Source organism: Crotalus tigris, unplaced genomic scaffold (genome assembly GCF_016545835.1).
Source record: "Crotalus tigris isolate CLP2741 ecotype Arizona unplaced genomic scaffold, ASM1654583v1 scf7180000017731.4096049, whole genome shotgun sequence".
NCBI classification, from domain to species: Eukaryota; Metazoa; Chordata; class Lepidosauria; order Squamata; family Viperidae; genus Crotalus; species Crotalus tigris.
The window spans coordinates 421,698-447,891 of NW_024096599.1; the positions used below are offsets into that span (position 1 = coordinate 421,698).

General features: G+C 36.6%; 1 protein-coding gene across 1 annotated transcript in view; it reads right to left on the bottom strand.

Annotated features, from left to right (window-relative positions):
• EPB41L3 (erythrocyte membrane protein band 4.1 like 3) overlaps window positions 1–11,599 on the bottom strand; it is a 125,856-nt gene extending 114,257 nt beyond the window's left edge. Inside the window, exon 1 of the mRNA XM_039339129.1 lies at window positions 11,385–11,599. The gene's annotated coding sequence lies outside the window, so the exon portion shown is untranslated. The remainder of the gene's footprint in view (window positions 1–11,384) is intronic.
• Window positions 11,600–26,194: the final 14,595 nt, after the last annotated feature.

Here is a 26,194-nt window from a genome sequence, read left to right on the forward strand (position 1 = left end):
ACGTAAGACTGGCAGGACATCATCTGTCTTTAATAACTGACAAAGTTGTCTCTAATATTGTGACACAGTCTGATGTTGCTACAATCAGGGTTTTACTTTGGATAAAACAAGAATAAATACTTTAATGCAATAATGTATAGAACAAAAATACAACAGAATCTATACTTCTTGAACTGCATTTTAATACACCCGCAGAGTCAAACACCAAAAAAAAATGTGAAAAAAATAACCTTTTAATGCAGTTGTGCATTTGAATAGTCTGATGAATAAACTTTGATACTAGTTCTTTTTAATTAATCAGGCAATATTAGGAATAAAGATAAAATGTAGCTCACCATATATAGCACTAACCATTTGGGGTCACATTAGGTGGAATGACACAAATTTATCCACAAAAGACTATGTGAGCAAGCAATACAGAATTCATTCTACCAATTACATCTCTCCCTAAAGTTTCTCCCCACAAGTACTTCAAATAAATTCTGATAATGAGGCAATTTTGACTTAATGAAAACACTTTCCAATTATTATATAATTCCATGTCCTAGAATTATCGCCACATATTTTTATCCCTTTGTCAAAAAGGGAGGTACACAAACAGCATTTTCTTGGCACTGTTTGTTAATATGCTGTCAATTCTGACCCTCTCCATTTGAGTTTGATGGAGGTTATGAAGTTAGAAATGTCAGTTCAGCTCCATGCAGTAATTTAAGGGACAATTACATCTTCAGCAGACATTGAAATTACAATTCTTCAGGCATCCAGTTAGCTGTGAATATTTTGGAGCATAGCAGATATTCTATTTTTACAGCAAATCTTTAAATCAACCCGCATAATCCATCTTTTGCAAAATGTCTATTATTGGAATGCAGGCCTAACTGCCCAAGATCTTTCACTTATATCTCAGCTTAATTGACGGTCAGAGAAGCAGCACATTACCCATTTCATGCTAGAGCTACATTTATCGAAGTATTTCTCAATGCAGGTAAAGAAAGCATAAAAATGCTTTCTTTTTTTTTAGAATATATGACTCATATTTTATCAATCCAAATTATAGATGAGAAAGATGAAGATAAACTGAGCACGAGATTTTAAAACTATTTTTGCATTTTGGCTTCAGTAAATTTTTGAGATTTTAAAAAAGAATGATATAAGTTCAGGAAAACAAGAGGCAATGTATGAATTAGTCTACAGATGTTGAATCAAAAATTTTTTTTTATAGAACCAAAGCTTATTTGCAAGGACAGAAGGGTGGGTGGGAGGATAGTGAATGGTATTAATGTGCTCCAGATTTCTCTATATTTCCCTTTCTGCTACTCATGACTGCATTTTCTTTTACTTACTATTTTTTCTGTTCTTTGCCTAACATTTTCTATTCTAAAATGTATAGTTTTGTATGGATGTGACTCTTAGTAAACTGTTTCAAAAATGAATCTCTCTTCAGAAGAATAATATCTGTAACAAAATGTCAAAAAGAGCCTTTGTAGGAATTTTAACATGGTCCCTGTTTATTTAATAATGTAATCAATGAAATGAATTCCAAAGTAAGTACATATGACCTGCCTCAATCTTTCAGATAAATTTATAAAGAGAAAGACAAATGGAATGTTTTTACATATTTGAGGCATGTAATCTAACAATTAGGTCAAAAAAAATCACAGGTACATCTAAATCTTTAATGAATTTTGATGCTCTAAAACATATTTAAAATTGTACTTTGAAAGAAAGGAATCAGGCCACTATAATAATTTAAAAAATGAAATGTATATTCTAACATAAAGCTTAAAATGGCAGTTATACATTTTTTTTTACTAATGTCACAGCAATTCTGTTCATGTTTAGTTATGTAACTGTAAACCTTTAATCTGCAGATCACTGCTATTAAAACAATTCAGTGCTAACATCTGTTGAATTAGGTTAAAGTTCTTCTGCCGAATTTCTGAAAAATGGTCTTGCTTAACCCTCATTAACTTGCACTAAAAACAAAACAGGAGTTCAAACTTCCAGTCTTCTGAAATGCACAATAATAATGTCAAATTAAAATTACTGTGATTACTAAAATGTTAATGCCATCCTTCCTTTTTTCATAAAAGGATTTTTGTGAAGATACTGTTATAATCGGGTATATTCAGTTTTCAGAGATGAACATATGTGGCAACAGTATTTCCAGAGCAAATAGCGTAGCTATTTTTAGCCTACTATCAAGTATTTTAAGTATTTTGGCAATGAAAAGCATTGCATACATAAAGCTGCAGGAACCACCGCAATACTTAAAATAGAACGATCAGCATTCACGAATGGTTTTCCATACAACTGATCCTATGAAGTTTAAGCAGTTTTATATATGGATCTTCATAATTCCATGAAGTGAGAGTTTTCTGTTAAAGAGACTTCTAAGAATTGTTGGGATGTGCAAACTCTGTGGTTAGATATGAAATTTGCTTTGCTTGTGAAATTACATGCATTTGGATACAATGCAAGATACAGTGTCTTAACCATACAGTACTTGAAAAGCTTGAACTGGAGAACTTCTTTTCCTGGAGAATTATATTCCCTAACAAGCCACTATTCCAGCAAGGTAAAAGCTGCAAACATACCTAATTCTTTTAACATTTTCATCTGGTCCACCTTCTAAAGCACAATTATCTAATTTGAATTTGCCAGGTTATCATATAGTTATGATGGTTATTTTTCATATTTTTCCAAATCTTGCAGTATAAATCCTGACAAATTTCTTAAAGAAATGTATTATTACAGAAAAATAAAATGTTATTTATTGGTAACTAGAATATAAACTGTCAGCAAACAGCAGTCCGTATTAGCCCTGATTATGTTACCTAGTTTGTGTAATGAAACCCAAGCAAGAAAACAAGCAAGCTCAGAGAGCACCAAGGAGCCTTCAGGTCAACCCCGAGCTACCAATATTCACCTTTATTAATGTTTTTGTTTATATTTATTCCATCTTTCAAGGCATAATTTAAGAAAGAAGATTAAAGTAAAAATAGTTTAAAATCTAGTTTAAACAAACACTAAAATGTTATTTAAGAAATTTGACAATTAATAGTCTTATAGTCTTTATTTCCAAAAGCTGAGAAAATAAGACTGAATACTACTTCTGAAGGAGCAAGTAAGTGAAAATAATTTTCTGCCTGTCAGAATGAGAGAGTTCTAAGGGCAGAGGTTTCTTTAAAGGGCCTTTCTAGTCAGCCAGTTCTACAGTGGAAGAGAATATCTCTTAGGTAGCTCTAAGCAATTCAGAGTTTTAAAAAGAGTTATTCTGGTACAGTGGTTAAGGAACTGGACAAGGACTCTAGTTCAAATATCCCCCTCAACCTTGCCTGTTTACTGGATAATAGGACAGGATTTTTCAGCTAAATCTGCCTCTCTGAGTCTGTGTGGGAAAACCTGGGAAATTATGGATTTTGGGTTCTAAAGGAAAGGCAGGACATGAATCTGACAAATTTAATTGAGATCAATACCAACACTTTTAATTGCATTGAGCAGCACAAGGATCATATATGGTCATTGTATTTTGCATTGTTAGCAGCCAAGCTGCCATTTTTTGCACTGAACGCAACTTCCAAACACTTTCCTAATTATCATATTTGAACAGGATATAACTAAAGTGTGGGTAGTTATCACCTTAAAAGGGGTCACAGGTAGCAAACTTGTAACACTGAGAAGGCTGAACTTTCTCTTTCAAGACGAATGCAACTCTGTCCAAAATAATCCCCAAGTCCAGATTCATATTAAACCATTTTGTCTGAATTATTTTATTATTTCTCTCTCACCCAGTGCCTTACTGAATCTGGAGTACTTGGAACTCAATGGTAAAGAGTAAAATAGCGAACTATCATCAGGATAAGAGTCCCCCTTCTAAAATTCCAGGTAATCCAGAGGTTTAATGAAGATGTGGAAGGCCACAAAGAATGAAATGTAAACCTCAGGGGACAATGGCCTATGTGTCAGATAGCAGTCTCCTGGAATCTTCTTTGAGTAAAAAGGATTAGAAGCACTGTAAAATAGTGCCTGCATACCCAATGATTTCAGGTGTTCCAGAATTATACCATGACTGATAGTATGACAAGCAGTTAAGAGTTCCAAAAAAGTAACAGGGTCTGGGTCTCCTTACTGCACTGCCAGTTTCTGGCACTGTCATCTACCAAAGCATCCAAAGCAGAGCTGGTACCATATCTCAGTGGAAATTCAGAAAATCAAAATCATTTTAATGTGGGTTGCAAAGTCACTACCTTCTCACTTACGTTTTCTAAAAAAATTGCATGTTTGAAATTGCCCATAACTGCACAGATCTCCTATATCTGATTACTGTCTCTTTTAGGCAGAGAGGAATACAACCCTTTTGCAAGGAGTACCTGTAAACAGTGGGAACTTCCATGTTACTCGATTTGGAGAAGAGCTGTGGTGGCACAGTGGTTAGAATGCACTATTACAGGCTAATTCTGCTGATTGTCAGCAGTTCGATTCTCACCGGCTCAAGGTTGACTTAGCCTTCCATCTTTCCTAGGTCAGCAAAATGAGAACCCAGACTGTTAGGAGCAATATGCTGACTTTGTAAAACCACTTAGAGAGCATTGTAAAGCACTATGAAGTGGTATATAAGTCTAAGTGCTATTGCTATTTAATCTAGCAGGAAAGTTAGAAGTCAAATAAGCAGATGGCAACCCTCATCTATCCACAAGCCAAAGAGAACCCCAAATAATAGGATTAAGGATTGCCAATAGTATAACTTAATGATCTGCCTCAACACTTGGGCCCATGTCAATAATGATGCCATTGGCATCATTATTCAAATTATTCGTTGTTCTGGCTCCATTCCACTAATACAGTGTTTCTCAACCTTGACAATTTTAAGGCATGTGGACTTCAACTCCCAGAATTCCACAGCCAGCATTGCTGGCTGTGGAATTCTGGGTGTTGAAGTCAACATGCCTTAAAATTGTCAAGGTTGAGAAACACTGCACTAATACCTTGGTGGAGGAAAGCCTGTTCTGTGCTGATGCAGTAGAAGCAGTGGGAAAACATTCTGAGTGCTTTTATTGCAGAAAAATAGGAAATGTCTTCAGATTGGCCAGATTCAGACTCAACCTGATTTGTCACTGGAATTTTTCCATTTATGGTCCAACTGACATCCTATTTCATCATCACTCTCAGCTCTCGCCATAGGAAACCAAAGAAATGATATGGTTCTGAGACAAGAAAGAGGATACTTAGAGCAATAAGTTCAGTTGCCGGTAATTTCTACTTTCAACAAATCAGCCAAGGAATTAATTTCCTGACATATAAGAAATTCTCCAAATGCTTTCATGAAACCATTCACATCCATTAGTATCTAGACTGATCCCTGTTAATGGGTCGTCCATGAAACAAAAGTTTATATCAGCCATCAATCTAAACTGGGCAGGGAGTAACTTGTCTCTGCCAACATGAAAACAATTCCAGCTACAGAAAACAAAATCTAACATATGTTCTGCTATATGTGTGGAGTCAAATAAAAGTTGGGACAGGTGTATGATGATAATAGAAGACATGAAATCCTGAGCCACTCCTATTTCAGAAACCATAATGTGCATCCTGAAATCTTCTAGAACAAAGGACATAACCAAGATCTGGCTATCTCAGTAAGGCAGATAAGTGAACAGTACTGTACATTAACAATATTTCTATACTATATCATCCACCCAAATGCAGTGTCATGCACTCAGAATTGGCAGACTACCAAATGGAACATTTGGTCAGTAAGATGATATTCCTATAGAGTAGATCACAGCCACTCCAGTCCTAGTCTGGCATACCACAGTATAGCCTGGTAGATAAAACTAGCAAGGGTAACATTTCCCCTTTTCTTCTTTTAGTGAAATATATGTCAGGACAGCACTTTCCAGATGTCTTAAAAGAAAACCATCTTGCACTGAAGAGGATGGAAGGCCACCATCATTATACTTTGACTTCCTTGCTTAGGCTGCAGTCTGAAAGGAAAGGAAGCCAGATAACAGCCTGACCGCTTTATTCTGCAACAGTCTAACTGCACCCTTCCAGGATGCACATACTCTATTAGGAAAGATGCATCTAAAAACAAATATTTCACACACAGTATCGAAAAGATCTATAGAAGCAGGTCTATCTCCCTTCCTCTCTTTGTTAGAACTGGGGAACTAAAGCTAAGTATCAGGAAATCAATAGTGGATTTAAAAATTTATTTAAACAATACATAATTAAACTGTGGAATCTGCTGCAATTAAATAGGAGGAGGGTCATAATTTTAAACAGCTTTTAAAACCCTAAACAAATCTTAAAGGGTCTATCAATGGATGTTTATTGCCTCCAGAATGATAAACAGTGTACATTAAAAGCTAGCTGTGTGATGAGCCTGGCTTCAGACATGGATGTTTCTGGCTCTTCACATATCCATACAGACACCCAAAACAGTTTGAATTCTTTGTTGAGATATTTCCATAGGACATAAATTTGATACGAAGGAAAGGAAGGCAGATGGGCTGGTATCAGTATCAGATGCTTTGCTGGCATTAGAGATAGAGTTTTAAGCTCCAGGAAATGGAAACAATAGTGTCAATATACTTGGCTATAATAGCCTCCTGAAGATGGACTATTGGTTTCAATCCAGAGAAAGAGTGAGTATTGATCCTAAAATGCTTTAGGCAGTGTTTGCACTGCTGAAGGAATGGTCTGAAGTCCACAAAGCATTTGAGAGCACACAGTTTGGGAGAAGAGTGCCAGAGAAGACTGGTGCAGGATCTAATCTACTGATTGCAGAGAACATTAGGTGCCATAAGAAAATAAAAAGTTTTACTAGCTATAGCAAAAGTTTCACTAGCTATAGCAATCCCAGCTGCCCTTTCATCTGACTTGGAAAGAAATAAAGGTTACTGCCATTAATTCTTAATTAAGAAAAAGAATTAGGTAGGGGTACAGATAGAATAGCCTGCCCACTTTATTCTGCAACATTTTAGAGTATGTTAAATCTATATCATTGATAGGGTTATAGTTAGAATAGTGCACACATATCGTAAATCTATGTCATAATCTGCATGCACATAGATCAGTGGTTCTCAACCTTTTTAATGCTGCGACCCCCCCAACCGGTTGTAAGTCGAGGACTACTCAACCGGTCGTAAGTCGAGGACTACTCAACTGGTGCAGCACCGTTTGCAGAATGGGACTTTTGGCGGGCTCAGCAGGGCAGAGACAGCCTGGACAATTCCTATTGGCTTTTGAAAGCCAATAGAATTAGACTCTATTCAAGAGAGTCTATTCTATTGGCTTTCAAAAGCCAATAGAATAAAAGGGAGTAGCACAGCTAAGGAAAAGGGAGAAAAAAATGGCGGACTGCGTTGTTTGGCGACCCCCGTGAAATGGTCGTTCGACCCCAAATGGGGTCCCGACCCACAGGTTGAGAACCACTGACATAGATGGTTCGAGCTGAGTAGGACTGAAAGATAGAGTTCAGGAAACCATATCTAATTTGCATTGTTGAAATTCCATTTTAGAGGAGGAGGAAGAGGAGGAGGAGGAGAGAAAAAAAGGAAGAAGAAGAGAAAGGGGAAGAAGAGAAAGGGGAAGAAGAAGAGGCTGTAAAGCACCCTTGCAAGTCTTGAGGCTAAGGAAATGAAACTGACTTAGCTGTGTTTTATCAGCTGTTTGAAAAAAACAGAATTCTAATTTGCACTGCTTCTTTCAAGTAACTCCTCTGTTTCAACAGACCCCATGACAAGCTGATATGGAGCACAGAGAGAGGGCTTTTTCATATTTGTGAGTTCCTGGTTGAACATTGTACAACACATAATGCTTGATTTTTCTAAGCAACCTTGGGTGGTTTACAACAACCATTAAACCAATAAATAAAACAATAAAAAATGATCAATCCTGCACCACAATTGTCCCTCTGTTTATTTATTTAAAAGATATTGTTATGGTAGCAAGCTAGAAACTGGGTGACCGTGAGTTCTAGTCATGAAGCTGGCTGGGTGATCTTGGGCCAGTTACTTTTTCTCAGCCCTAGGGAAGAAGTAATTGCAAATCACTTCCCCCCAAAATTGCCAAGAAACCCATAGAGATTTGTCCAAGCAGTTATCAAGAATCAAAAGCTGATTCTTACACACACAAAAAAAACCCGCCTCTAAATATTTGTACACATTAATCACAGATTTCCCAGTCTATTTTCTCAATTCCTCTGTCCTTAATACTCAAAGATCCCTACCTTGTAGTGAAAGTCATTCATAGTTGTTTCCTATGGCTGACTTTTAATAAGCCTAATATAGCTAGTGCAGAACAGAGTTAGGATCTGGTCGAAAAAGCCTATTTCATCAGTATTACATCATAAAGTGGGGAGATCCTTCTTCAGATTTCCTTGCATACTGAAGACCAGAATTTACTTAGATCAGGGTCTTCAAACTTGGCCCTTTTATGACATGCACTTCAACTCCCAGAATTCCTCAGCCAGGCACTTGAAACAGAGAGAGCTAGCAATAATAGTCTTTATCTGGTGAACCTGATAGTTATGTTCTTTCAACCTAAATAATCCCCCTAGGCTCTTCCAATAGTAAAGTAGGCCATTCCTAAAATTCCACTATGAGCTTCTTAAAAGAATAAGATATCACATATGACAGTTAAATAAGACCACCAATAGAAAATTAAAATGGTTAAATGCAGGACAGTTCTTTGTGGATACAATGACTGAATTCCCACCACTACCATCCCACATTGGAAAAAAGATAAGAAAATGAACCTTGTAAAATGTATCAGAGCTCATATTTTTATTGCTTCAGAAACAGAATGAACAAACTGTTTCCATTAATCAGAATTGGTATCTAATTGCATATTGCAAATTCAACTGCAATCAGTTGTTTGTGAAATCTCCAGAACTTTCCTGATACTTGTAAAACATATAGTACCTTGAATTTGCTGATGCAGTCTTTATGTTTATACTCATCAATAATGCACTATAACCCCGATCCAGTCTGGAGTTTGCCCTTTGGAAATGGCAGGATCCCAGCGTATCCCATTCTAACTCTGAAATTAAATTGCCCAGTCAACTTCTTACTTCTAATCAAAAGTGATTAGAACTCAAAGTTTCATCATCCTAGCAACAGCTTGGACAATCAGCAATTAGTTTAAGCATAAGGTCCTACAACATCACTGAACAGCAGGGAAAGCACAAGTGATGTGTGAAACAACTAATGTACATTCAGCAGAAAAAAAGATAAAGCTTATTGGAAAATGTTCAACCTTTAAAAGAGCTTGGAGTAAGATGTCAAAAAAAAAAAAAGAATTTTAATTACTCCTGGAGATAAAGCAGGTCCTTGAGAGTTTATGCTCCTTCCCAGCAAAAGACAAGGAAATTGCTGTTTATTACTTAATATTTACCCAATGTGTTCTTCTTTTGATTCTTATAACAGACAAGGTGAAATAATTAAGAGAAGGGGGCTGCTTAAAGGTAAATATAATATACAGTAGTTATTCCTTTCATTCTAATCTCTTCATGGATTTGCAGAGGAAATTTGGAGGGGACAGTTCATTATTTAAGTTGATTCATAAAACTTCAAAGGAAGGACGCATATGTGCATATTTATAAGCACATATAAAATAACCTTGCTCTTATGGTTCATTTACTGAAAATAAATTTATTTAAATTGAGTAATGTAAGAAAAAAGGCTATCATAGAATGCTACAGTACAGTGTAGTACAGATTACAAGACAAGAAAAGCATGCAAAGACAATAAAAGGATTATTGTCATCTTTGGTAAAATGTAAGCTGGTAAAAATATTTCATACTTAGGGGGAAAATGGTATATACAGATGTTACAGCTTTGGCATTAATCGTACAATCAATTACCTCATTATTCTAAGCACTACAGAATATTTATTATGAAGTCATTTAAGAACAAAAATATTCTACTTTCTACTAAGAAGTATAACTAACACCATTATATATATGATTGTTTATTAAAGTTATTCTCCCTATTTGTGTTGCCTTTCCATTCTCCTTGCAGTATCTGTTACATGTTTTCCCCACTGGTCCCTGTGATATTGCACTGTAATATTGCAGCTGCTGTATATTTGAGGCAGTACCAATCTCTCCCTGTAAAACCATTCTCAGAGAGACAAACCCAAAGACTGAACACTGCTGTGAAATAAAAGTAGCCCTATGTTTTTAATGGGAGTAGTAAAATTACAACATATAACCTGGACTTCATGTTATATGAGCTAGCTTTTTCTTTCCATTTTATAGTCTGATAAGAGAAAACAAGAAAGGTTCATAGTCTCATATGAGCACAGGAGTTCAAGATATAAAAGAAAAAGAGATAAAACAATGGAGGTGGGGGGGAAAAAACAGATGGGATAACAAGGAACCTGGTACTATTTAGCAGCCTGCTCTTATGGGACAGTATTTCTTATATTGTAATGTTGCATACTCTACACAGTATGAATTTTGTTTTGGAAAAGATGCGCAACAAGCAGTTTTCCCCCATTTGTTTGCAAAACAATATCATTTGTGGTCTGATCTGTAGAAGAAAACATAAATAGGAAGAAGGGAAGGATCCTTATCCTTTTATCTGGACTTAAGGATCCTTATATTTCTGTCTTGATCTAAGGATCAATCAAACACACATTCACACACACACACACACACACAGAGCAAAAGAAAAGTTGTGCTGTCAGTTGATTTCTATTTAAGGACTGGCAAAATTAAGTCTTTCGGGGGCGGGGGGGGGGGATGAGACGAACTTCGTTGCAATTAACCCCGGATCTTAGGAATCCGGGAAGAGACGAGAGGAGTCAGAGGCAGGGGACAGGTCCCTGATGTGATGGGTGGACGAACCGAAGCCGCAAGAGGTAATAAAAATCCTCCAGGCCGGCAGGCGGCTGCTGCTGCCGCTGCCGCTGCCGCCGAAAAGGGCTGGGTGGGGAAAATCTGTGCTTCATAAGGGTTACGCACACGCACACACCGAGTGACCCTGTAAAGAGCGGACCCGGGAAGGGCGGGAGAACGTTTGGCGGGTTTCTTCAGCGCAAAAGAGGCCAAGCCCGTCCGATTCTCCCGGTGGGGAAATCAGGCACACGGCGGGTCTCGGGGCGCTCAAGCAGAAACGACGGCTGGCATTTAACTCCGTGTGGCGGAATGGCTACTAGTCTTCTGGAGAGTGCCTGGCGGGGCAGAAGCCCATCAGGGCAGAGTCCTTTCCCTCTGACCTCAAGCCAAGGACAGGACGGCGTTTTCTCCGGCGCATCCTTAGCCCGCTATAGCGAGGCGCACGGAATACCCTCGGATCCCTTCGCTCCCCCCCCCTTCTCTTTTTCAGCGCGGAGACCGCTACAATACCGGGCACGGAAGCGAGGCGGCTCACCTGCGAGCTGTTCGTGGCCCGACGCTCAGTCCGCGTTTCCCGCTTTCCGGAGGAAAAGTGCTGCGAAGTAGACCCAATGCAGGACACGGCCACGTTTGCCCGGGTTCGAAGGAACCAGGTCCGCGGAGCGCTTTGGCGCGCTTGGCAACCCTGAAGAGCCGCGGCGAGCTCCGAGCCGAGGCTTCGCCACCTGCAGAACGGCAATGCTGCTGGCCTTGGGAAACAGCCTGGCGGACCTACCGGAGCATGCTAGCCACGCCTTCGCTCTCAAAAGCGTCTCGCTATTGGTGGCTCGTCGGATCCCACTCGCTTCTCCCTCCCCTCTCTGGTGTGCGCAATTTGGACGCTGCTGCTTTTTTGCAGGAGGGAATGAAAGGGATTCCGAGGATAGACAGAACCCGCCTGCCTTTAGAGATCTGCTGCGTTGGCTCAGAGCGACGGAAGAAACTGAAGGGGGAGAGTAGCACAGATCTGTCGACGTAGCTGGCGGGAATTGAACACGGTTCGAGAACCTTTTGATCTTTAAAGCGGCTAATAACTTTGTTAAAAGAGATGTTGAAGAGTAGAAAAAAATGACATGTGTGGTGCGCCTGGGAGAACAGTTCGTCACAGAAAATAGAAACATCTTTATCTCTTGGATGCAACAAAGGTCGTGCAGGTGTTCTCCATCCACGACATTTAAAGGTGTGTGTCTTCCAATCCCCACAGATCCACATACCGTACAATTGCAAGGCTCCCGGAGAGAGAAAGGAAAAAAAGAAAAAAGAAAAAATATGTCCCAACAGCTTATTGCTCAAGACGGCAGAAAAGAAAGAAAAGGAAAGAAAGAACAATTCATGCACGAACGTTCTTCAACACAACTCCTTTCAGCTAATGTTGGACTTTGATGCTATAATCCAAGGAGTGGTGAGAGTTGCAAGGTAACCCATCTGCAGGACACTCAGTTGCCACATTCACGGGTATAGTATTATATAAGCAAGAGACTAAGTATATACCGTAGAAACATGTAGCTTTTTTTACAGATGTGAGAAGGATAACCCCAAAGAGCCAAGCAATTCATGACAAAGAACTATACACTTGTAAAGTATACCTACACAAAGCCTAGCTAGTTATTGTCACTTACTGCCTGCCACCTAACAATTGCCAGCTTCCCTCTAGATAGATAATCAACTGCTTTTCTGCCAGAACCCTAAGGGAAAGACTGGTAGCACAACTGTGAACTTTATTCCCTTCCTAAAATTGCTGCCTCTGGGTAAATGAAGTTGCTTCTGGATATTCAGTTCCTGTACTGCTCAAAAGATTCCATCTTTCTCTTTGTAAAGATAGGTGGGTGGTGGGTGGGTGGTGGGTGGGTGGGTGGAAGGAAGGAAGGAAGGAAGGAAGGAAGGAAGGAAGGGATTCAGTGAGGAAATGCTGTTTCCCTTTTTATTTTCCCAAACCCATATCATTCTATCAAATATGACAGGATGATTGCAGCCATCTCATCTAAGATAATTTAGAATGAGCTAACCAGTTATGCTCATGTTAGTCATTCCAAATGTTGTATGGATCACACACATTCTGTGCCTTGTATTGCCAGTACACTTCTAAGCATAATTCACTACTGAACAGATTGACAATTAGTATTGTTGCTGCACATACAAGTACATACCTTGAATGGCAACAAGAAGAAAGAACTCCTTTCATTGGGAAATCTAGTTGTATTGGCTTTATCTTCATAAGGTGACAACCACATTGTTCCAAAATTTGTTCTAAAATTTATGCAATATAAATCAGTATGTAATTTAGTCTGTATTTGCTAAGGGAGTTTCGTATCATTTTCAGAGACTTGCATAGTATTTGATTTTCTCTTCCTATATTTTTGTTTCATAGCATTCTACATTTATAATGCAGAAGCAAGATCAATGGTTGGCTTGCTTCAATTTTACTTAATTATAGGCTCTACTTAGAAATCAGCAACTTGGGCACTATAATCTTTTGAAGATATTTTATACACATTCTCTAAGCATAGAAAAGTAAGTAAAAATGATTCACTGATTTTCTTTAGTTAAGTTTGTGGAAGTGGAAGAAAGCTCTTTATTCTCTCAACTACTAGCAAAATAGTTATTTGGCTTCTCTTTATGCTGGTCTAACTGGGACAAATAAGTTATATATTGGCAAATTGTTAATTAACAGCATTTATTTTTATGAATTACTAATTGACAGTATTTAGTCTTTTATTTTAAACCATGTTCCTTATAGGAGATGCATTATGGATCCATTCTGTATAGTGACAGAACTAAGTGAAATAGCTTAATCATCCTGCAGCAACATATACTTTTATTTTGTTTTTGACCAAGACACAGCTAACAGTATCCATTAGTTGATCTATGTCAACTGACAACAACAACAAAAAACCCTGTAAAGTACTTTCTGATTATTAATGAGCAGAATGATAAGGCTCTACTTGCACATAGTAGCTGACTTCAAGAAACAAAGGGGCAAATCTTTTTTTTTTTTTTTTTTTTGCTCCTTTTTTTGCTGGAAGAGGCAAGTTTCTGTCCAATAGGTTTTTCTCTTTTTCAGGATCTACGGACTGGTATAATGTAAAAAAATAAGTATTTTGTGCTGTAGAACAGACTTTCTCAACCTCAGCAACTCTAAGATGTATGAACCTCAACTCCCAAAATTTCTCAGAGTAGTCAGAATTCTGAAAGTTGAAGTTCACACATCTTAAAGTTGCTTTAGGTTGAGAAACATTGCTGTACAATGTTCAAATGGATTCAAGGATTGCAGAACTGAATGTTACCTAGACTTTGTCAATTTCAATCTTTTGTACTAAAATTGCAAGATGTGTGGCTGGCATCTTCAGAGTCTGGCAGGGACTGATTGGGCTCTTGTCTTTATAGCTTAGTATCTTGATTTCTAATTGGTCTTTATCTAAACTGATTTCTGATTGGTACAGGTTGTTGAGGAATGGTCTCTGATTGGTTCTTTGTTTGTGCCCAATCCTGACTGGTCATTTGATTTGATCACTTTGCCTCTGAAAATGCTTGCCACAGCTACCAGTGAAATCTCAGGAAATCTGTCACTTAAACCATGGTCACTAAACCCAACATAGCCCAATGGATACTAGCTGTGAAAGCCTCACCAGATTAGAAATGCTGGTACTCAGTGAAAGCATTTTTTAAAAAATACATCAAAGCCTTTTCCATGAATCTTCTGCTACGCTCGTGCATGTGTGTGCGTCCCTAGAGGAAAATGTATTGCTATGCCCACAGTTCAGTTTCTAATGCTTATCCACATTAAATGTTGCTGCCTACACATCTTTGCCTGAAGTGCTCCTGTCAGTTAGCACTGAGCTGGAAGACTAAGAAGACAATTGTCCTCAACGACAGTGCCGTTTCCCAAAGTTCCCTTCAAGAAAGAACAAACCACGTTTTTCTATGTTTCTAGTTTGATTTTTAGGTGCACCAATTTTATGCTATGGTTTGTTTATGCTGAAAATCAGGATTTTTTCTTTCTTTTTCCTAGCCAGGCCTTCAGACTAAATTTCTTATGCTTCTACCCTGTGCGTATACATCTGTGTCAGTATGTGTCAGTAACTTTCCCAAACCCCGAGTTTAATTTCTTCCCTTTGGGACATGTTCTTCTTTCTTTTAGAGCAGTGGTTCTCAACCTTTTTAATGCTGCGACCCCCCCCCCAACCGATCATAAGTTGAGGACTACTCAACCGGTCATAAGTCAAGGACTACTCAACTGGTGCAGCACTGTTTGCAGAATGGGACTTTTGGCGGGCTCAGCAGGGCAGAGACAGCCTGGACAATTCCTATTGGCTTTTGAAAGCCAATAGAATTAGACTCTATTCAAGAGAGTCTATTCTATTGGCTTTCAAAAGCCAATAGAATAAAAGGGAGTAGCACAGCTAAGGAAAAGGGGGAAAAAATGGCGGACTGCGTTGTTTGGCGACCCCCGTGAAATGGTCGTTCGACCCCAAATGGGGTCCCGACCCACCGGTTGAGAACCACTGTTTTGGAGCTTCCCCAAATTCCATATATAACTATTAGGAAGCCCCCATCCTTTGCTTGTTCTCTATTTCTATTTATGTCTGTTTGTTTTAGTATTTTAAGAATCTCTTTTACTCTGCTCAAACTTCTTCTATTATGGAAAGAATCAGTGATCAAGGATTCCTACAACCAGATCCTAGTGTTCAAGTTAATTTCCTTGGTTCTGCTGGAAAATCTCCTGCCTTTTTCAGATCTATATGTTTCTCAGCTCTACAGTAACTTGATGTGTGGACAGAATTAGAAAATATTAGGATAAAGTATATAATTTGATGGTGAAGATTTTAACGATGAACATATAATAGAAACCAGAGGCTTTTCTTTTAGACTTAATGAATAAAAATGGTAACATGTTATGGAACTTTGTTTTTATTTATGTAATGGCAATGAGACTTTTACATGTCAAAGGTAGAAGGAGTTACAAATACCTACAACGGAAGAATGGATAGTGAACCTGATAGAATTGTAGAAAGGACAAGTTGACAGCCTTGATTGAAAACAAAAAATTTTTTGGCAAATTTTATTTCTACTTGGAAATCACTGTTAGAATTTTTGTAGAAATCAAAAGCTGATTTTGGGGTTTGATTATTAGTATCATATGGGACTATAGAAATAATATAGACCAATGTTAACCTTGGAGTAAGAATTTGATGTCTTTTTAAAAAAATCTATATATCAAAGAGAGTCAGAAGTTATGCTTTTTCTTTCTTTTTTTCCTTCTCTCTTCTATGCACTTTTACTTTTTACTTCCTGTGCTTTTTTTCTCAATTCTTTTTTTTGTTTATCTTTTATCTTTTCAATTTTGAAAAAATAAAGTTATTTTTTTTAAAAAAAAACCATCTGCAGTAACTTTTTGAGTTAACTGGTGTACATGTGTGTGTATAAAAATTTATTCATAATTTAACCTACACTTTAATGCATGTAGTAATCAGTTCTACTTTGTCAGATTGGACAGGACACCTATATTCCTTTTTCATTTAGTTTTGCAAATACCCAATACATCGATTTTCATTTGTCATTTATTAATTCATACTTTTTATCATTTATACTATTATATTCTAAAATGCCCTCTTCTATATGCTATAGACATCAGTAGGTGGGCCTATCCAGCCTGGATTTGATCAGTTAAGACTTTCACATGATACTTTTAATAAGCGAGAGAAGAGGTAGACTAGTTACCACTCATAGCTGGATCAGTGCCAAAGGCAGAATTTCCCAATGATACCGTGAGATATTTTGGCCAGTATGACAAAGCCCAGTAGAACCATAAAAGCATTCATGATAATCTATGTAAGCTAGAATCTCTAACTTAGAATCTACCAACTGTTGTGCCGTCCTACTGGTTCAGAAATACATGCAGTAAACTACATTGATTCTTTTTCTTCAAATAATGGCTTGTTGTAATGAGTGCCATGTTGTTGCTCAAAATATTTTTGATGACAAATAAAATATACAATATTTAATATGTAATATGTATGTGTGAATTCTTTTATCTACTTCATGCAGATCTATAATACATTTTTGAAGTATGCTGTGTGTTTCTGTGACTCTTCCAGTATCTTTCTATTTTTGAATTATTTTACTTTTACTTTAGCAATTGGATAGTCATTCTTGGGTTGCTTTATCTTATCTTTGGGACTTTGTGTTTTTAACACAAATATTTACACTTTTCTGTACATCCCAGCTTGCTGATTCTCTCCATTTTTCTTTCTTTCTTTCTTTCTTTCTTTCTTTCTTTCTTTCTTTCTTTCTTTCTTTCTTTCTTTCTTTCTCTCTCTCTCTCTCTCTCTCTTTCTCCTCCTCCTCCTCCTCCTCCTCCTCCTCCTCCTCCTCCTCCTCCTCCTCCTCCTTCTTCTTCTTCTTCTTCTTCTTCTTCTTCTTCCTCCTTGTATTTAAGGATTTACCTTCTGAAAATATTTTCATTACTATTTTATAGAACAAATAGTTTGTAGTTATAAATATCAGTGATTAATCATTTAAAATAGACATTCATGTATTCTTCCAATGCCCCTTCTTTTCCTTTAACTGTCTGATATATTTGTAACATTCCATACCTACCTATAAAGATTGTCATTTAATGGAATCTAGGAATCACATCTTCTCAGTAATGGTCCCTGCCTTGTGATACACCTTCCTTCTGAGAATTGGCAGGTCTCTTCTAGTCCTCAAAAAAGCTTTGTTGTTGTTGTTGTTGTTGTTATATTTATTTTTATCCATATCTACATAGTCAACTGAAGACAGGATACATACCTGCCTCCTATTTCCACCATAACAGCTCTGTGAGTTGGATTAGATTGAGAGTGACTGGCCGAAAGTCACTCAACCAGTTTCATGCCAAAGGAAGCCTGAGAACTCAGAGTCTGCTGGTGTCTAGAACAATAACTTAATACTAGCTTTTATCTTTATTATCTCCTTTAAAGACTTACATGGCATGGGGCCAAGATACCTGCAGCACTACCACTACATCCCCCTGAGGATATCTGCCCTTTCCACCAAGTTGGATAGGAATGGTGCACTCTTGCTATAAAAGTTGTCATTTAATGGGATCTAGGATCCATATCTTCTCAGTAATGGTCTCTGCTTTGTGATACACTCTCCTCCTTCTGAAATCTGGCAGGCCTCCATTCTTCTAGTACTCAAAAAACTTTTTAAAAAACTAGCTCCATCCCCAGGCACTGGGGCTGAAGAAGATTGGAGCCTAGTGAGTTGAAATTGTTGTTATTGGGGAGTGAGCATTTACTGTATGTATGTATATATATAACTACACATTGTTAGAGGGGGCTGGATGCTGCTTTGGAGATTTAAAAAAAAAGGTTTGTTAGATGTTTTTATTGTTTTTGCAAGCTACTCAAAGTATATAAGATGAATGGCCATGTAATTTTCAAAAATAAATAAATATATATACTTATGGAAGAAGCTCAAGAATTCTTCAATAAACAAGTCCCAAGATTTGAGTCAGGAAAAATATGTTCATTTTAGAAAGATCTCAACCATATTTTAAAGAAAACATTAGTCTGGATTGTATCTGTATGTGTTGACAGAACAAAAGAAAATGTCATATCCCAGCATTTAACCATGGATGTTTTAGTTACAATTTCATAAGAACTGATATTTGAAGGACATAAAAAGATTCTTTGCAGATAATTACCGTACATGAGACATGAAGATATAGAATGCCATGAAACCTATGAATAGGAAAAATATCAGCAATTAATGGCTATAAAATAGTCCTATTACCAATCTAGAGAGAGCTATAAAATAGTTTCATGAGTTGAAGCATAATTCCCATTAAAAAGAAGTTCTATACAGCTGAATTAGTAATGATCGTAATGAGTGCTTCAGAAGATATGAAGTATGTACACTAAAAGACAATATATGAATTTAAAACACTATAAAGAGGAAAAAACAGGACAAAAGTTTTATTTTAATGTTTAAATGATATCAAGTACTAATATCTATGACTACATCCAACTTTTAAAAGATATGAAATTTGGACTATAATAAATGAAAACTTCCTTTCAATAGCATTTTAATTTTATGAATATTTTCAGCCTGACATTTTTTAAGGTTAAGCTGTTCTGACTTTTCTCATTTTATGTACCTATTATTTCAGTGAAGCAAAAGAATTGTGCAACTGGTTATCTTCAGGGTCTTTCTTTTGTGTGTCCGTCAACAACTGCAGACTGATCAGCTTTCACACATAGAAGTGAATGGCTGAATTAGTTGTGACACAAGGAAGAAATTTGCTAATGGGAAAATCTTATTTTACTTTTCAACTTAGCCTTTCCATTTTTCTCTCGAAGAATAGATCCTTTGTAAGAGCCACTGTTTCCCTCCAGCATCATGCTTCCTATTATTACATTTAAAGTATATGACCATTTGTATTCTAGTGTAGCAGTCTGATTTTCTGAAACAGCCTCCAAGAAAGGTGAGGCATTTTAAACTTAAATGGCATTGGGATGGTGGTGAAAGCTGATAAAGGATAAAATGCTAATAATGAGACAACACCAGAGTTAAATTTAAACAGTTTCAGATGGTTGCCTCTCTGCAGCGCAATGAATCTCAAAATGTGGTATAAACTAGTGATCCAAGGAAGTCCAGCAGATGGTCCTTCACAGCTTGCAGAATTGACTAGGCAGAGTACACTGACTGCCCCAATTGATAATCTGACTACTGATACACAGGAGGAGATTGACAGTGAGATGGACCTAGGTGGTAAGTGAGCTGTGATCTGCTGAGTGGCCCACATGCAGGGAGGCAAGCTGCTGGAGCCCCTCCCTGGCTCAGTCCTACTTCCTCCCGTTCACTAACAGGTAGCTGGCCAGAACTCATTGGCTGCTCTAACCGTCCGCTCAGTGCTAAATGCAAGTTTAATTTGGGATTAATTGTTTTAGTACAAACTTTAGCATTAAAAAGCATTTTGGAATGGAAAGAAAGTTAAGTCAGACATAGATGTTAGTGTAATCATTATTCTATTCATTGAAAAATGGGAACATCCATGCCCTTAACAGTAAAGATAGAGGAAGCGTGTGTCAATTAACTGGATGTTCCATCCATTTTCCAAAAATTTATTTGGTATATTTCAGTAGCGGAAAATATGAGGCTCTAGCCTCTGACAGCCTGTAGAAAGAAGAGAGAATGGCCTTGAAGGACAACAGGAACTACCAAGACAACAGTTTGATAAAAGGAGCCTGAGCTGAAGCCAAGACAGTAATTTGAACTGTAAGCAAAGTTGTGGATCATGTGATTTTCACTTAGTGGCCACTTTGCTTAACAGTCAAGTTGTCCATTCCAATTGCTTTTGCTGAACCAGAGTTATAAATATTGAAAACTTTTTTTATTTATGCATATGTTAAGAATTTTGTGATATATCCAATTGATAGTGAATTTACAAAAGTGAGAGGCATGCTTAATTTTTAACTGGGTTTGAGACCTAACTTACATATAGCAGTTGATGAATACATTGATTTATCAGAGGATTTTGCAGCAAAAACAAACATAGTGTATGTGCTTTCAAGACAGTTTTTGACTCTGGGTGTCTGCCTGGACAAGTCCCTGCAGGTTTTTAGCAAGATTTTCAGAAGTGGCTTGCCATTGCTTTCTTCCTAGGGCTGACAGAATGACTGCCACAAAGTCACCCAGCTGGCTTTGTGTCTAAGGTGGGACTAGAACTCAGAGTCTGTCAATGTCTAGCTTGGTGCCTTAACTAGTACACCAAACTGGCTATCTGAATATTATAGCATTAACCTTAATTCTTGATCATTTCCTTAATGGAGAACCTCTTCTGTATAGAGTTGAGTTTTTCATTTCTTTGAATTTCCTCCGTGAGGAAAGATAGGGAAGTCTGGATGTCTTTGACTACACCTTGCACAAGTCTGTGCCTTTGGCCAGGATGGCTATGCTAATGAAAATGGAAATAATGCTCTTAACCAACTTTTACCAAATTGGCTTTTTCCAGATAGATCTGAGCCTTTAACTCTCCACCATGCTAATTGGAAATACTGGAAGTTGCAATCCCCAAACATCTGTAAAGACTTTTTTTCACTCTAGATTCAAAGTTCTAAGCTAGAAGAAGAATAAAGCGAAGTTATCTAGAAATCAGATAGGCTGAGGACATGCTGTTCTGAATCTACATTAGAGTATATCTAGCTTTATGAAGGCTATTAATAACAACAACAGCAAGAAAAAGTATTTGAGTGTATTTCTGTAGTTCCGTTGCTCAAATTTCTGTCTAATTCCCTTCTTACTACACTTGGAAATATTACCTTAAATATTTAGAGGAAAGTTTTTAGATCTTGTGAGTGGACTCAGCTGGATCAGAACTCTCCTACACACCAAAAGGAGCTTCTGACCCCCATACATTAGCGTTTATTTCTTCTGAATAAGAAATTATGTGGCACAGGGCAGGATCCCTTTTTCCTCCATAAATTATGTTAAACAAGTAGGAAAATGCAATTCTTAATTCACTTAAACCTCTAATGCTTGATTTGGCATCTTAGCAGAATTTAATATAATACTGCTCAGGATGTCATTGTAGAAGTATAGAATTACTGTATCTCGAGATTTATTAGCCTTGAGGACCTTGAAATGTGAATTTCATTTGATTATTGTTAATTTGCTAGAATGCAATATAATCTGAGATAATATAAAATGAAAGACAATATAGTATAAAATGTAATGAAGCAGTTGTTACTTTTGCTGCTCTGAAAATTTTTTAACAACTAGTGGTCCATGAGATTTTAATGATTTCAGATAAAGTCAGCAGTTTGGCATTCTTGCCTGAAATCTCAAGAGATTTTACTGTTCTTGTCTATAATATGCCCCATAATCTCACCAGTTATTAGGTAGAAACACCACAATGTTTTAAAAGTTAATGCCAACTAAAAAAACTTTTTTAAAGGATCTTCTAGATTCCATGAGAATAGACCAGACTTCCATTTTCAACATGGAGGGAAGGAAACTAAACGTGGACTTTCTTGTACCTAACTTCCAAATTATTCAGTTATTCAAACATATTTTATCATTCTGCAGAGTTTTTAAAAGTTTTTAAACATCTACTTATATACAGAACTAAATATTCATTTATTCAGTTCATCTTTCACACAAGAGTAATTTTCCTAAATACATTATCCTTGTTTAATGTTCCACTCATTAATTTTTACGAACAGTCATCATTAGGCTTGAATAAGAAGGCTCAGGTCTAGTACCCTTAAATGACACCATGGATGCTCGGAAATAAGGGCACTCCAGAGACCACACTGAAAAGACAACAGCATACCAGCAAGCTGATGGAGGCTGCAGCTGCACTCCTTTTTAAGTTATATCATTTTCTTAGTCTAACAGCATGACGTTGTGGCATTCAAATGGCAAAGGGGTGCCATTCCCCTATTTGGCTACAAACTGAACTGTCACTCTATGATCATTTAATCTTGCTAGGGAAACAATGCAATAAAGCGTACAGCTTCAGCTGAACTGGTTGGCCAGAGAAGCATTTGCAGCAAGAGAAGGATTTGTTGGTTTTTATTGATAACCACATTTTTTTTAAAAAGAGGGAGTGATTGATGGAGGATAGCCAGACAAAAGAGAGAAAGTATTCTAGAGTGATGCTCAATACACTCAAACTGTATAGCACTGCTATGTCTGTACCTGTAATGGTCAACTAATGCTGCTACGCTGCCATGCTGCCATGCGTGACTAGAGCTGATATGACTTATTTCAGTGATCCTTGGTGCTTAGAGATGGCTTGGCACTTGATGCCAGTGTATTGGTTATTGTGTTGGAGTAGGTCTAGGGGAGATTGATACTCAGTTCTACCTACAGTTATGGAAATTCTAGATGAACGTTGGGCCAATGATGAGATCTCTGTCCATCTTATATCTTGGGACTTTATTGTGGAGAAAAAATGGAAGAGGAGCTCCTAGGTTAAAGGTGAGACAATCTGTCCAAGAATAGAATAGTAGAGCAGGTTCATGACGACCAGATTTAAAGAACCTCTCAGTACAGCCATATCCCAATCAGTCTCTCTGCTATACCTTGTTGGCCAGCTAACAAGGATTGTAGATGAAGGTGGGTAGCAGGACAGACATAACACCAGATGTTCCAGCCCACATGCATTTTAGTAACTTTCCAGAAGAAGCTGAGTCATGGGAAAACACTATAAAACTTTCATCCAAAAGGCTTATTTTATTTAAGAGACTTCAATCCTAGTGAACCTATTGAACTAAAATGAAGAAACATATACGGGCTAAAATTAAGTAAGCAATATAGAACAAGAATTATATTGGATTATAAGAAATGCAGCCTTCTTATAAGAAACAGAACATAACTATGCACTAATAATGCATACAGTTTAACATACTTAAAAATACTTTAAGAGACTGTATGAAGTTTTGTGATATAAATTTGCTCACTTCTCACTTTTATCCACAAAATGAAAAATTTGGGTTGTGTTAAATGTACTTTAGAGCCTAATTTACAGTCTTTATAGGAGTCATACAGGACTGATGAATGTATCTGCATAGCTTATTAGACATGTTTGTCTATTTTGTTGGGCTGGGCAAAATTGTTACCATGTCAAATTTCCCTTGCAAGTTTATCTTTAGATCACTTTAGTTCAGAAGATACTTGTATGAATTTCATTTTGATTTCACCAGTGATGGGAATGTCCTTTCTTTATTCACCAGTCTCAGGTGTGGCTGGGGTTCAAATAAGCATCAGAATTTATCAAAATAAAAGCTTTTCTGTTAACTTTAATACTGTATGTTAGGTTTTCTTAGACTAAGCACTGAATTATCCTACTAACTGTGTTTATTGTTACTATTTAGATCTACTATCTTGCAAATTAAAATGAAGCAGGGTTTAATGTGTTTTCATCTAGATAACTTAATTCCCATTTTTTAAAATTAAAAGGTATATTTAACTGCTTTCCTGATTAGCAATGGAATTAATAACATTAATTCAACGTAAAACTAAAAAGAGGTTATTTAATGCCATGGGATAATATGATTAGGACCAAAGTATATAACAATAGTGGCAATATTTTAAGTCACAACTGTTAATTCACAACAGTTGTGTTCAGAACTAAAACTAAAGATTGCAAAATAGTTTTATAACTTACAGATATGAACATTTACATATTAATTTTGTAATTCTTGGAAATGGCTATTCATAACTTTTTTAAATGTATATTTTGGATTTAGGTTTTTTTTAGCTGGTTTAGTTATTTAATTATTTATTTAACTTAACAGAAACCCCAGGCAAAATAAATTTAAGTTGTGAATTTCCTTCAATCCTTAGTGAACAAAGTTTTAAATGCAATTTAAATACTTTAAAAATATTTTTTTGGAATAAAGGGCAATCAAGTGATTAGAACCTTGATTTTGGAAAATTATAAATGGACCGAGGATCCAGATCAATTTCAAAAAAGATTCTGAACTTAATTATTAGACTCCTTCCCATGGGAAAATATTGTTTTGAATTATTTAGAAAAATGATAGGATGGACTTTGAAGGTTAGACACTGCAGATTGTAATTAATAGGAGAAAAACATTTAAATTTGTCTTACTAACATAGAGCAGAGCAAAATAGTTTGACATTGGACGTATTGAATTTTTGTGAACAATGGACCCAGAAATTTATTTTAAAGGTGTCTATCATTATTGGTAGACTGTGCTTGATGCTATAGAAGAGTAATGAGTTGTACCAGATAAAACTGAGAAGTGGATTTTAAAATAACAGGCTACAAGAATGTGACACTGGGCACACAAATAAAACTGGCTGATGTCTTAATCATTAAAAGGGATATTTAAATAATTTTCTTAAAAAGTGACCTGGATAATTTACTTATATTGGATTTACAAAAGAAACTTGTGAGGGTTTTGGAAGATTTTGTGGCAAAGGGAGAAAGAATAAATGAAAAGAAATCAAATGAAAAGTACATTATTTGAAGGGATTAAAGATCAAGATTGTCAAAGATAAAAAGAAGGAAATAATGTTGGTTTATTTGATCAAGATTAAAATAGATACATTACTATATCTAATAACCATTAATGGATTTTTGCTGCCCACGATTGAACCATGACGCTGTATGGATTTGTTTATAGAGGAGAGATATGGGAAGAAGAGGTCATTTAATATATTTTAAGAGAAGGTGATAACTTACTAAAAAAGAAGGGGTAATAATTTCTTGATATATGCACCCCAGATCATTCATTTTTGCACTGCATTCGGAGAACAGATAGAAAGTTTGTGATACAATGGGAATTTTGATAGCATTTATGAATGGCAGTTCCGACAGAGCTGGAGAGCACTATTTTGCAGAAGGTTAATATTTCCCATTTTCTCCTTGAAATGAGAAAGAAAAACATATACAAGTCCAAGGTTTCAAGTATGTGCACAGGGAATACATTTGTTTTCGTTCTTTCTTTGATAAGATTGCTCTTTACCCCACAAATTATATTTAATACATAATTTAATAGCATCTACAGAAAAATTTTCAATTTCTGGTTAAAAATAATAACTGCTTTTTGAAAGAAAATACAGATGATTTAATCTTTATAAGTAAATAATGTATGTTTTTTCTATGTCTTCATATGGACTGAAATGATTATAGGCTTCTATAGTTCCCAGACAAGACAGAATTAGTTCCATAATTGTTAATAACATTAGAATCAAATATTGGTATAAATGACATGTGAAACTCAACATATTGACAATTCTATACCTGAAGATTGTGCTCCTGTATCCATGCTGCATGCATGGATACCTCTGCTGATCAGATGCCAGTGGAGTGACTTTTGAAGTGGGTGGGGCCATCTCCATTGCTTTTGAGATAAATGCAAATGACTCAATAGAATATATTAATTCGGTTTTCAAATTTTCAAGATAACTATTGTTTTGAAGAATGGATCACAATAAGCGTAATTATCAGATACAGTTTCCAACCCATTCATCAAAGTTTTCCAAAGTAGTCCTCAAATGATTATGGCAGAGCAAATTTAAATTTACTTCTGAAATGTCTGTCTGAAGGGAAGAAAATTAATTGCTCTTTTAATAGATTCATTCATTCATTCATTAAATTATTTGGAAAAGAAGGGGTAATTTATTTTCCAGCTCAAATATTTGATAACTGGGGGGGAGCAATAGAGTTATATATCATTCCATAGTGCTTTACAGCACTGTCTGAGTGATTTACAATGTCTGCATATTGCCCTCAACAATCGACCTTAAGCCCCATCAGGATCAAACTCCAGACTGGGGACAGAGTTA